Genomic DNA, 14636 nt, shown 5'->3' on the forward strand with positions numbered 1-14636 from the left:
AAAACGCGTGTTAAATTTTGATGGTATAATTAAGAACATTTAGAACCTCCTTTTCTTGCTATCACAATGTAATATGCTTTTATTAGAACAATTATATATATAATTATGTACAATATGGAATTTTTTTGTCCCAGACGAAAAAGCCTAATTATCTTTGAATGTTACAATGAACTTATAAAGTGTTATATTTCTTTACAGTCAATTTATTTTTTACTTTTTAGTTAATTTTATTATTAACCAATAATAAATCTAATAATCTAAATTGTCCTAATGAAATCTAAAGTGCGGCTCAAATGCTAAAGTTGTGTCTTATAGAGGGAAATTGTATTTCTCCAAAAACACGGATAAACAAAATGGATCGAAAGATCTAATTGTTGAAATAAAAGTTTAATTTTAAAAAAATTTTCTTTATTTTTTTAAATGTATGAAAACATTCATTTGAAGCAGTTTTTAATCTATAATTTATTTAATAATTGTTTACATTTTCCCAAATTATTAAATAAAAAAAAAACGTTTTGTTTTTTCGTACAACTAAGTGCTGCTCTAATATACAAATATGTCGCCTGCAGATATGACTACCGCACTCTATCTGCTGCCGTTTCGAAAACGCATAGAATATTATTTATTCATTTTAAATTTCACTACGTACTAATAGATAAATAACATTGTTCAACTGGTAAGAAAATTTAAACTTTTTCACCATATACTGGCTCTAATAGCAAAAGCTATGGCATAGAAAATGAGAGATTACTTTTGGGATTGCGCACAGTGCTCGCTGCTTTAGCGTGTACTATACTACTAAGTATACATTTTTTTTTACAAACTTTACTGATTTTGATGGCTCATCCCTTATGCTTACATAGTTATTTAAAAGCCGAAGCGCATCGTGATTTTAATTAATTTTTTCTTTGATGCTTTACTGTGCTTAGCTTGGTTTCGCTTAGCTCTGCTTTGCTTCGAGTAAAATACTTGTGTACACTATCATTTTTTATTTTTTGTCAAAGCATATTAATAAGTTTTACATTTCGGCTGCTTCGAAAGTTTAGCGTTTGGTGGCAAGTAAACTAAAAAAAATTTCAAACAGGACATCGGCTTATGTGAAAAAAAAACGTGCTGTCACTTTTTTACGTGCACACCAGACTTCTTAGATTTTCGTCACAATCAAACTTTTGCCATTGCTTTTTTCACCTTTGTTTACATTAATAGCTTTGAAGCAAAAACGTTGACTGTTTATTGTTGGCTTTCTAAAAAGTATGGAAAAAGTTTGATGATAAACAAGTGTATAAACGAGTTCTTTGAACAAAAATTGTACTGGGAGCAAAGAAGATTTTTTTGTTTTATTTTCGATAGAGAAAAAATAGGAGGTTATTCAATACATGCGTGCACACGGTGGAGTGTAAATTTAATATGCTTTTCTTCTCAAATAAAGTTTGGGTTCATTATTCTAATCAAAGTTCATCCAACTAATTTATTCTAAATTTGCAAAATACCACTGATTTTTTCTTCAATTAAAAGATGACAGATCAATTTAGTTTAAAAAAGCAAACACATAGTATCATCTAGAACAAAACATGAAAAACCCCATACCAGGGAACCCCTAATTTTAATTAAAAAACTGATTCTGACGATAATAAAAAAAACATGGAAGGCGCGTTAAACTCCGAAGAGATTTCAGGCTGAGCTCCTCCAATTCGCTCTTCCAATTTGCGTCGTGCTCTTTTTAATCTTTCCTACAAATTTGCAGGACAGGACCTGCTCCTTTCATGCCGATTCCGAACGGCATCTGTAAGGCGGATGAGTTTTCACTGAAAGCTTTTCATGGCATAAATTTCATGGAAATATACTCGGAGTCCTTTATCCTGAGTGTGTTTCACTTTTGGTCATTTAAAATCCTTCATTTCTACTGACCATATGTGACATAAGGACCAAAGTGCAATAATGTTTTTTGTGGGCTTTGCAGCTGAAAAATAAGCCTTAGCAGATTGATGGGTTAAGATGTAAGCAAAAGTTTCCATTAACCTGTCGTTCCTGTTCTACGACTTTCTTGATATTGCCGTACGTACTATTATGCCATCTTTCTGCAAAGCTTTTCTCAAAATCCGGGCCCGTGGCCAAATTATTTCATAAGTATCTATTCATGAAGAACTTTATTTTTTAAAGTTTATCACTCAAAAATGAATCGACGAATTGGTAAAAAAAAAAATACCGCTTTTTAAGCATTTGCCACAATACAGAAAACCGAAAAATCAAAAATTAGATAGAGAAAACATATGAGAAAGGCCAATTTCGCTGCTTTTGCAGTTTTCGAAATTTATTACATTATTTGATTTTTTCCTAGAATAAGAGTTATATTCCGGTGGCACATTTTCAATGTTTTTCTACATACACTCTTAATATTTTTTAATAGTATTTTTCCGATACAAGACTCTTATAACATAACTTTTAATGGCCATATCCTTAAATATTGCGCATTTAAGACACAAACACCTCTTACACAGAAACCCGAGTCTGAGCAAATTCTCACTGCGCTATATGTGACCCGGCCTATGAAAAGGTGGCTTATGACACAAAATAGAAATTGCGAGAAACAGCTGCTAAAGATAAATAATGCATTTCTTCAGTTTCTTAGTAGGAGTAGTTTTTTTTAGTCATAAGCCACCTTTTCATAGGCCGGGTCACATATATAGATGTAGAACTATATTTACGTGTAATTAGGGAGTAGTATCGATACGTTTCAAAAAAATAATCGAGTATATTGTACTCGATGCTTTCACTCAAAACGACTTTTTGTTAATGGTGGAACGGAAGACGATTTCTGCACAACGTAGTAAAATAAATTGTTTGGTTTATTGTCCAGAATTACTTAAGTTTTTTGAAACCAAAACCTGCTGGCGTCAACATAATTATATAAAGTGGATAACTCTTTTTTAAGCTCCCTTACTGGTTTTCTGCTCAATTTAAAATTTATGAACGCACTTCGAAGTACTCACTTGGATCGAGTATACTTGCTACCATTCACTGAGTATGAGTGCTAGCATCGATTTTTCTATCCGAATATTTTAAATGAGAACCGGTATCGATACTTTTTTTTTTAAGTTCTATCACTAACTATGCCCATATGTATGCCAAGTATGTATCTCAGCTTATTAGCGGTCAGCCTTGGCGTATACGTAACAATTGTATGGTTATTTTCTGAAAAGATTGAGTTCAGTGGACTTTACCCATTTCACGTCTAAGTTTTATCTCAACTCTCCTAATAGGTTGTTGTTGTTGTTGCTGTAGCGATAAGGTTGCTCCCTGAAGGCTTTGGGGAGTGTTATCGATGTGATGGTCCTTTGCCGGATACAGATCCGGTACGCCCGACCATCTCGGGAACGATTTATATGGCCACGTTAAACCTTCAGGCCATCCCTCCCTCCCCACCGCCAAGTTCCATGAGGATCTTGGGGTCGCCAGAGTCTCGTCTGTTAGTGAAACAGGATTCGCCGCGAATAGGTGAGGTTGACAATTGGGTTTGGAGAAGCTGTATATTGCGCTGGCAACCTGAAGAGTTGAGCTACACAGCCCCTTGAATCTGGTATTTTAGTCGCCTCTTACGACAGGCATACCTATCGCGGGTATATTCTGACCCCTAACCCGCTAAGGGACTCCTAATAGGTATTTGACATCTATTTCAAAAATGTTAGAATGGTAGTTGAAAAAATATGTTCTGAATACTTAAAAAATCAATAATTTTTTTCATTATAATGGGACATAGAGTAAGTATGGGTATTGTGGTATACCTATTTTATTTTCATCGGTAAAATGACGAACTTGTGTGCATTTTCAATGAAAATGGTTTGATAAGTTCCTACAAGAATTGCGAGCAAAGGAAGCAAACTATAGCCTTACAGCTGAAGTTTTAGGAGATTTTTAAAAATTATCTTAAAATATCTAAACGGGTTATTTAAAAAATTGGCGGGAAATATGAAACACCATGTCGTTTAACATGTATAACACAATACCTACCCTTAAATAATAACTGAAAAATTAAAAACTTTTTAAAAATTATATTGCGCTTTAAAAAATTCAAATGATCAAATTAGTAGTTGGCCTTTAAGATAGCTCGATACAATGATCACAACGAAAAAATTCACTTCTTTTAAAAAACTGGAAATGTCAAATAAATTGGTTGGAATCATAAACTTATTTGTACGACACGCAAAAAAATATATCACCATGCTTGGAAATACACTTTTAATTCGCCCAAATTTCTTCGCATTGTAGACAGGACACCCATACTTATACGAACATCATCCCCAAAGAGTTTGCCGCAGAAATTAACTGTTGTTTCTTTTGTTGGTAGAATGTCTGAAAATTTGACTGCTTCATGAACTTGAATCAGCAAATCAGATTTAGTACGAATGATTATTTGATTCGATTTTTTAGCAATTGGGTTAAACATGGCTTTTCGTTTTTTACTACTGGTAGCAATGTTTTGTTTCAAATTATTTTTATAAGGAGAGGTCGGTAAAACTAAGGAGGCAACGTTATAAAATTGGCACTGTGTTCGCATTCAAGATCAATAATTTATATATTGCGAGTATCGCTATATTATCGCCCAGTATAAGCAGCACAGGTTCAGATGCAGATGGTTTTGTGAAACTTAAAAATGTCTGAACCAGACTGTGAAGATGGAAATCTGAATCCACCCTAACAAATGACAAGCAGAGGCTTACCCAGATAGAGCATCCTTCAGGAGAAGATAATTGTGGGTTTTACGTGGAAGAATTTGCCTCCATTGCAATGCAAGCTATGGTGCTTGCAAGAAGGTCTCCTTCAGCTTAAGTAACAACTTCGTGGCAACATTGTTTTTTCGCAATTTCATATTCTACTGATTAGAAATCTGCATGTGTTGCAATCCCAATATCAAATTTAGTTTCCAATAGTAAATTTATGGGTTTCTCCCTTCTTGATATGCGCTGCAGAATAGTATGTCGAACGCTGATTTTTTTGGTGGTCTAGATATTACCCATTCATCCTTTTCCTACTGCTTGTATATCTTTTTTTTACATTCCCTCCTCTTCATTTTCTTTATCTTCCTTTTTTCGACAAGTTTTTGATCGGCAAGTTTATATGTTATACTATACCACTTTACGCTTCTTTACCTATACCAAAAGAGTCGCCCTATAGTTTTACCACAATTTCTAAAAATAATTAATTATACACAAATACAAAACATTCCATATACAGTTCAACAATACAATACTCTCTGATTACTTCCCTATTAAAGAATATAATTTTAAAATCTTGAGTCTGCTTTAAAAAATCGGTTTGTATCCTCGAAAAAATTCAATCGCTTCACCACACACTTTAAAAAAAAACTGACGCAAAACATCGCCTGCAAGTCAAATCATGCACTATTATTATTTAGGAACGCCGAGCTACTTAGATAGATACCGTTTTTTTAACTTTTATAGTTATCGTTAAAGGCTGGCGTACCACATTACCCGGCTATAGCACAATACCCGCAATTACCCTATTTTCCAGATAACATTCTTAACAATCTTATTTTTTTATTAGTTATTTGAAAAACTTAGAAAAACCATAGCAAGTATGCTTTTGGCAGATTAATGATACAAATAATTTGCTGTGTAAAAGTTTTATAACGAGGGTGTGACATATTTACACAGTGGGCGCGAAAGAGTTAACATATGAAAACATATGCGATTTTGATCCATAAAGAGAATAATATTTTTCACTAAATCGAAGTTTTTCTGATTATAAAGCATCTTAACGATTATTAAATAATTGGAAATGAAAACCATTAGCTAAAAGGGCGCCATTAGATATATAAAATTTAAATTTTTTTACTTTTCGAAACTATCTATAGACTCAATGCAAAAACTTATAGAAAACTTTCAACTGAAAATCATCAACGCATACATAATTATGTAGAAATAATTTTCGCATTGCGAAACTCACCAACTATCTAACATACAACTTCTAACGGAAGCTAAACACTTAGCAATCAATAAATTGTAACATCTAGCGCATTTTCAATATGAATTTCTGAAGTTTCGTTGCTCTTATAATTAGCAATCATCAAAAACAAACAAAGTTAGCACAACACACATACATACATACCCACCAATTTGTAAAACGCAATCAAATATTAAATTATTTCAGAAGATATGAATAACGCAGTTAAAGTCACTACATATGTTAGGTCTAGATGAGATTTGGAGCTCAAATACTACGGGTTCAAAACGCAAAAAGCAAGGGTTTTATTAAATATGCATACACGCATATATAAGAACATGATACATGTAAATATATTTCTCAAAAGTTATATATTTTTTTTGGTATTCTTTAAGTAAGACCATTTCACTAAAAGCGACCGAAAAGGCGTTGTTGTATGTTTTCCAAATTAAACATTTTCTACAAACAAAGAGAAAAGCTTGGCCTCTACTTTGTCAAGCATAGCAAACGACAAAATTATTTTATTTCTACAGACAGGTATATATGTTTATTGAAATGCATAATTACATACATTTATATAATGAGGAAGTGCACATACTAAAGTTAAGCTTCAAGGTAAGAAATGAAGAGAACGTTTTAATATAAATACATGTGTATGTATGCATATACTTATGTATATTCATCGTCAGTTTTCGATTTGCATATACATATGTATATATGCACTACCTTCGTTCATTCCTAACTAGTTATCATATTATTAGTTACAATAAATTCAACAAATTTCTAACCTAAGAAAACTTCTCCCGCAATGCAAATATAAATATAATAAGTAAAAGTGTCTAAGTTCGGGTGTAACCGAACATTATATACTCAGCGTGAGCTTCAATTGTACATTTCATTTCAGATAAATTACTTTTCGACATAAACGTGGCACCGCCCTTTTAAAAAAAATTTTCTCCCCATTTCCTCTGATAACAAAACTTGAAAAGTGAAATATCATTGATTCAAAACTATTTTTTGCTATGTTATAACTTATTATTCTAGTCTACGACCCTTTAAAATTGGTTTTATATCTAAGTTGCCTTGGTCTTTAACCAATCCCGTCCATTTTTACCAAAAATATTTTCTACTATAGGGAAAATTTGTGTACCCAATTTTATTACGATCCGTTAATTTTTCTTCGAGTTATGGCTCCCGAAACATAGAAAATTGATCAGTCATAAAAGGGGCGAAGCCACACCCATTTTCAAAAGTTTTAGTGTTTTCCAATTTAATGTTATAATTCAATTTAAAAAGTAAAATTCTATTGATACAAAGATCTTTTTCGCTAAGATATAGCTTATTATTTTCATCTACGACCCTTTTAAAAATGTTTTATATAAAAGTGGGCGTGGTCCTTAACCGATTTCGATAATTTTTCTTCAAAGCATTCCCCATAGTAAAGGCAACCTCTCTGCCGAATTTTGTTACGATAGGTTTAACGCATTTTGATTTATGATTAATAACATTTGTAAAATTGATTTTATCACAAGTGGGCGGTGCCATGCCCATTTAAAAACAAGTAAGGAAGGCTAAGTTCGGGTGTAACCGAACATTACATACTCAGTTGAGAGCTGTGGAGACAAAGTAAGGGAAAATCACCATGTTGTAAAAAGAACCTAGGGTAACCCTGGAATGTGTTTGTATGACATGTGTATCAGATGGAAGGTATTAAAGAGTATTTTAAGAGGAAGTGGGCCATAGATCTATAGATGGACGCCATTTAGGGATATCGCCATAAAGGTGGACAAGGCCTAACTCGAGAATTTGTTTGTACGATATGGGTATCAAATGAAATGTGTTAATGATAATTTTAAAAGGGAGTGGGCCTAAGTTCTATAGGTGTACGTCTTTTCGAGATATCGCCATAAAGGTGGACCAGGCGTGACTCTAGAATTTATTTTGTACGATATGAGTATCAAATGAAAGGTGTTAATGAGTATTTTAAAAGGGAGTGGGCCTAAGTTCTATAGGTGGACGCTTTCGGAATATCGTTATAAAAGTGGACCTGGGTTGACTCTAGTATGCGTTTGTACAATATGGGTGTCAAACGAAAAGTGTAATAAGTGTTTTAAAAGGGAGTGGGCCTTTGTTCTATGGGTGGACGCCTTTTCGGGATATCGCCATAAAGGTAGACCAGGGTGACTCTAGAATTTGTTTTAACGATATGAGTATCAAATGAAAGGTGTTAATGAGTATTTTAAAAGGGAGTGAGCCTTAGATCTATAGGTGGATGCCCTTTCAAGATATCGCCATAAAGGTGGGCCAGGGGAGACTCTAGAATTTTTGTGTACGATATGGGTATCAAATGAAAGGTGTTAATGAGTATTTTAAAAAGGAGTGGACCTTAGTTCTATATGTGGAGGCCTTTTCGAGATATCGCCATAAACGTGGACCAGGGGTGACTCTAGAATGTGTTTGTACGATATGGGTATCAAATTAAAGGTATTAATGAGGGTTTTAAAAGGGAGTGGCCCTTAGTTGTATATGTGAAGGCGTTTTCGAGATATCTACCAAAATGTTGACCAGGGTGATCCAGAACATCATCTGTCGGGTACCGCTAATTTATTTGTATATGCAATACCACGTACAGTATTCCTTCCAAGATTCCAAGGGCTTTTGATTTCGACCTGCAAAACTTTTTCATTTTCTTCTACTTAATATGGTAGGTGTCACACCCATTTTACCAAATTTTTTTCTAAAGTTATATTTTGCGTCAATATACCAATAAAATTACTATGTTTCATTCCTTTTTTTGTATTTGGTATATAATTATGGCATTTTTTCATTTTTCGTAATTTTCGATATCGAAAAAGTGGGCGTGGTCATAGTCGGATTTCGGCCATTTTTTACACCAATACAAAGTGAGTTCAGATAAGTACGTGAACTGAGTTTAGTAAAGATATATCGATTTTTGCTCAAGTTATCGTGTTAACGGCCGAGCGGAAGGACAGACGATCGACTGTGTATAAAGACTGGGCGTGGCTTCAACCGATTTCGCCCTTTTTCACAGAAAACAGTTACCGTCCTAGGAGCTAAGCCTTTACCAAATTTCACAAGGATTGGTTAATTTTTGTTCGACTTATGGCATTAAAAGCATCCTAGACAAATTAAATGAAAAAGGGCGGAGCCACGCCCATTTTGAAATTTTCTTTAATTTTTGTATTTTGTTGCACCATATCACTACTGGAATTGAATGCTGGCATAACTTACTTATATGCTGTAAAGATATTAACTTTACTTCTAAAATTTGAATTTAAAAAAAAATTTTTTTTAAAGTGGGCGTGGTCGTTCTTCGATTTTGCTAATTTTTATTAAGCAGACATAAAGTAATAAGAGTAACGTTTTTGCCAAATTTCATCATGATATCTTCAACGACTGCCAAATTACAGCTTGCAAAACTTCTAAATTACCGCCCATTGTCCAAAATTTTACTAGTTTTCTATTCTGCGTCATAAGCTCAACTCACCTACCAAGTTTCGTCGCTTAATGCGTATTTGGTAATGAATTATCGCATTTTTTCGATTTTTCGAAATTTTCGATATCGAAAAAGTGGGCGTGGTTATTGTCCGCTATCGTTCATTTTCAATAGCGATCTGAGATGAGTGGCCAGGAACCTACATACCAAATTTCATCAAGATACCTCAAACTTTACTCAAGTTATCGTGTTAACGGACAGACGGACGGACGGACATGGCTCAATCGAATATTTTTTCGATACTGATGATTTTGATATATGGAAGTCTATATCTATCTCGATTCCTTTATACCTGTACAACCAACCGTTATGCAATCAAAGCTAATATACTCTGTGAGCACTGCTCAACTGAGTATAAAAATGGTTTCAAATTTTTACGAAAAGTCTCAATATCAGTCCACGCGTCAAATCTCAACATTCTATGTGTATTATTTACTAAATTCAGGTTTTTTTTGTTTTCCAAAATGTTGTATATATAAAAAGTGCGCGTGGTTATCATCCGATTTCGCTCATTTTCAATACCAATCTATTTTGGGTCTAGATGAGCTCATGTACCAAATTTGGTGAAAATATCTCAATATTTACCCAAGTTATCGTGTTAACGGATAGACGGACAGACGGATGGACGGACGGACGGACGGACATGGCTCAATCAAATTTTTTTCGATACTGATGATTTTGATATATGGAAGTATACATCTATCTCGATTCCTTTATACCTGTACAACCAACCGTTATCCAATCAAAGTTAATATACTCTATGTGCAAAGCACGCTGAGCATAAAAAAATTAGGCTAAGTTCGGAGGCTGCCGAAATGTATATACCCAGCTGACAGTTTCTATTGTACAGTGCATTGCTTGTTTATTAAACAAAAAATGTATGCACATCTTGTTATAAGCTGTGACAACTATATTAGCGCAAACAAAAATAAAACACCAAATGCAGCTTGGTATAAAAATGTTGCACTTGAAGCAACTGCATGGTTGCGTATACGTCACGGCTTACCCTTTTAGATATCAAGCTAGGGAAAAAGCGTAATTGGCAGCTTAAAAATGAAGGTAATTTGCAAATTTCTAAAGCATACGCGCTAATGTCGAAAATTGCATTGAAGACTTAAAAGAACTAAGGAAACTAAGAGTTAATGACGAAATATGAACGGGATAGGATGTCAATTTTAATGACGGTACTCTTAACACGAATTTCATACTCGAAGTAAGTAGCGCAAAGTAACGTACGCGAAGCCAGAAAATTACCAATTTCATCTGATTACAGTGTTTTTGTTGGCAAGCAATACAATTACAACACTGTCATAAAGTGTGATGAGATTTACACCAATAATATGAATAGCTACAACAACGCCATCATCAACATAGCCTAAAACAAGCCAAATAACCATCAATGGGCTTTTGCTACGACTACGCAATTAACTCCGCATGTTGACAGGATAATTTGGCACACCTCAACATATCAACAAAAAACTCAGTAACACGAAAGCGCGATGCTATATAGAACATCGTTAGTGAGCATCATTAAAATTTTTGTACGTATTACTCATGATTGTTTTTGCGATTGAAATGAGTTTCTTCACAATGTTCTTCGTTGTAGATTTGGCTTCAGTATTTCACTAATACTTGAGTCTACAGCGAAATGTTAAGTTAATAATCATACTTACCGCTAATTGCATTCTCAAGAATGTTTTATGCATTTAAAAATGTTACGCAAATGATTTCCAAAAGTTTGTTAAGTTTTGTAAAGAAAGGAAAGTAAGGTAATGATTATAAATAGTTCTATTGTTTTTAACACCCTCCCTCCCTTGGGCAGGCTAATATAGCTCATGACAATAATTATGCAATTATGTGAACCTACTGTAATTGCTCACAAAGCGTCTGTCTGACTGACTTCAGTGAACGGTAAGGCAGACGTTTAGGTTTATGATAGCTTTTGGCTAAGAAGCAATGAGTTCGCTTTGAGAAGAGAAATCGCATCCACTTGAATGTCTTTGCGATTGCTTGGTAATTAAAAGTTAGACAACTTGTAAAGTTGTTTGTCGAGAACTTTGCTGACAAAGGTATTGGCTATTTAAAGTGAAATTATATATTGTGAGCTGATGCTTTTGATGCGATTATTTAGATTATTATTTATTAGATTGGTCATAAGGAAGTCTCAACAGTCTAGTTAAATGATTTTTTTTATTTTAAGCTACATTTATTTCATGGCTGTCGCTATTCGTCCGGATAATTCAATATAAATATGTCCGCACGTATTTCTCGATGTTTTTGCTTGCTTTATTTCTTTGGTATTTTTCATTATTATTATACAGACGATTTATCGTTTCTTTGTTTCATGTGAGAAATACATACATATGAATCTTACTGGTTAGTATAAAACGTTAAAAAAATGATCAAAACATATTGCAACGGATTTTGGAAAATTCCGCTTATTCCAAACCTTCTGCCAGTGTTCGTATCGCTAAGCTGTTGAATAAATCACTCCAATATTCAGTATTGCAAACTGGCCTTTATTTAGATTCTTTTGGGAGTAGTACTTCACTATTGTACTTCACAACCAATTAATTGCGCTACTTTCATACTCGCATATTTCTCCTAAAGTCTAGACGTTTCACCTTCTAGAACTTTTGTATCTCCGGCTTTGTTACCATCCCATCTATATACATATATATTTGTAGTTTATGCGTTTCTCATAGTTATATGCGTGTGTATGTGTGAGTAACTACTTCGGTTGATGACTGCATATTTGTGTGTGTGAGATATGTAACTCTTCGTCGCCTGCTCCATAAGAGTGGCTACTTTATTGTTGTTGTGCATTTATTTAGTTGAAACTTAGTAATGCTAGTATTCATCACAATATGCAGCTATCGGACGATTTGGTATGATAATCTATTTTTCAATACATTCCAAATCCAAAGTGTCTCTATCGTTCCTTTCTAAAGGTTGGCGCATAGAACTCCTTTTTTTGAGGCGTTTTGACGAAAAAAATTATTTTTTTTTATACTCCATAAAGCATTAAAATATTTAGAGGATTTTTTTTCAGTTTCTGTAGAATAGTACGTCGGCAAAGCACACATAGGGCTACTTATTAAAAGCCGAGAAAAAATTACACTTAAAAGGCTGCAATAACGTACGATCCGACCATTTTTTCAACTTTTCATATGTTTTATACTCAGCTGAGTAGGCTCACAGAGTATATTAATTTTGTTTGCATAACGGTACCCCGTAACGGTATAAACTAATAGATATAGATATAGACTTATATATATCAAAATCATCTGGGCGAAAAAAGAAATTATTTTAGCCATGTCCGTCCGTCCGTCCGTCCGTCTGTACGTGAACACAATAACTTGAGTAAATTTTGAGGTATCTTAATGAAATTTGGTATGTAAGTTATACACAAACATAGCGGTATACATCTGGAGCTTGCCCAAAAGTTTACGTTAAACTGCGGCAGAGGTAACTGTACCACAAATAAATAATTTCGCCTTCCACCGTACCAAACTTACTAACTTACCTAGCGCTAAACTGTTTAAACGGTTATCGCTGCTCAACAAGGCATGCCAGTCGCGTCTTCGCTGGGTTACCTTACACTAATTGGTCCCGCCAAGGGAACTTAAGTCGTTTTTCACCTGGTTCTTATAAGTTAGGCTTCGTCAGTAACAGTAGTTGTAGAAAATACGAGCTGCAGGTATAAACAGTTGAGCACGTTTTTTGTTCATGTCCTCCGCTCGCCAGGTTAAGGCTCCAGCAATTGTTTTTTATTCTTTGCAATACGAACTGATTTCAATTTCTTAAGTGTTGCTTTAAATAACGAGTATTTGCTCCCCTACAAGAAATATACAGGTCACTTTGTAATGCAACGTCAATTTTTATATTTTTATTTTGGTTTTTTTGCTTTGAAATTGTAGAACTATGGTTCATAAGCTTGAAATCGAAAATACCCAGAAAAATGGACATTGCCCCGAAAAGTGATCTTTGTATTTTTATAGGGGAATAATTGGTCTTTTTTTTGTTTTTTTTTTTTTTTGAGAAGCACTAAATATAAATCGAAGCAGGCGCATTTTGCAAACAGTTGCAAGATTTTAAAAGGTTGAAAAAAATTATTTCAAAAGTTGGTAAAATTGTTTTAATGCTTTTATTTTAAGTCCCGATCAATAGGTAAACCTTTTCACAAACATGAATATAAATATTTTTCTTTCTTTTTGTCATTTTAGGTAAGTACTGAAAATAATGCTGTTTTTGAAGGTAATATATAATTTTTGAGGTTTGAAGGATTAATTAATATATAAATATTATTCAGGGATGAGTTGGTATTAAAGCAATCAAACCCTGGAACGAGGGTACCTTTTAAAGTAACCAATTTCACACAGAAGCTTAACAACATAATTAGTCAAGTTTCCCATATTAAAATCCTTTTTGAACTAAATCTTTCACACAAAATACAAATTCTTAATTATCTAATCATTGTTTTATTGAATACTCAACAGAGTGAAAGATCTAGTGTATTTTATTTGGCCTTTTGGATATTATTGTCGATGAAAATCAAAAATAAATGATTTTCAATAATTTACGAAAAATATAAAACCCCCAAAAACAAACTCAAAATTTTATTTTCGTTCCATGTGCTGCAAAAGACATTATAGCTCCTTCAAAAATGGTCACATATTTGGTTAAGTGTAACATCTTGAATAATTGCGCATGCATTTTATTTTGATTTTTTCAATAATTGAGGAGGAAATGGTCTTTCTATCTATTCTAACTATACATATTTTTTAAAAGCGTAATATTTTTTTAGGGTTGCTGACGGATGTTCGCTTAATGAGACAAATGGTCCTGTATGAAAAGAAAAACTTAATTATTTCATTAAATGGAATTTTGGTTCGATTAAGTTTCTATGTGAAATTGGTATAACTGAATATTTTACAAAAAAATTTTAAATTATAAGAAGACAAAAGTTATTCTTTATAAGAGTTTCTAAATAAGGCACTTCAATTAAAGGCTAGTTTTTTATATGAAAAATTTCGTGATATTCTGGCCGGGCAGGCTGTCAAAACGCAAACATTTTTTTTTTTTTAAGTCCAAAAGAAAATTGTTTCGTATCGAATTATATAAAAAGGACTCAGCTTATTATTCCCATACCTTTAAT

This window comes from Eurosta solidaginis, chromosome 5, assembly GCF_040869045.1.
Source record: "Eurosta solidaginis isolate ZX-2024a chromosome 5, ASM4086904v1, whole genome shotgun sequence".
NCBI lineage: Eukaryota > Metazoa > Arthropoda > Insecta > Diptera > Tephritidae > Eurosta > Eurosta solidaginis.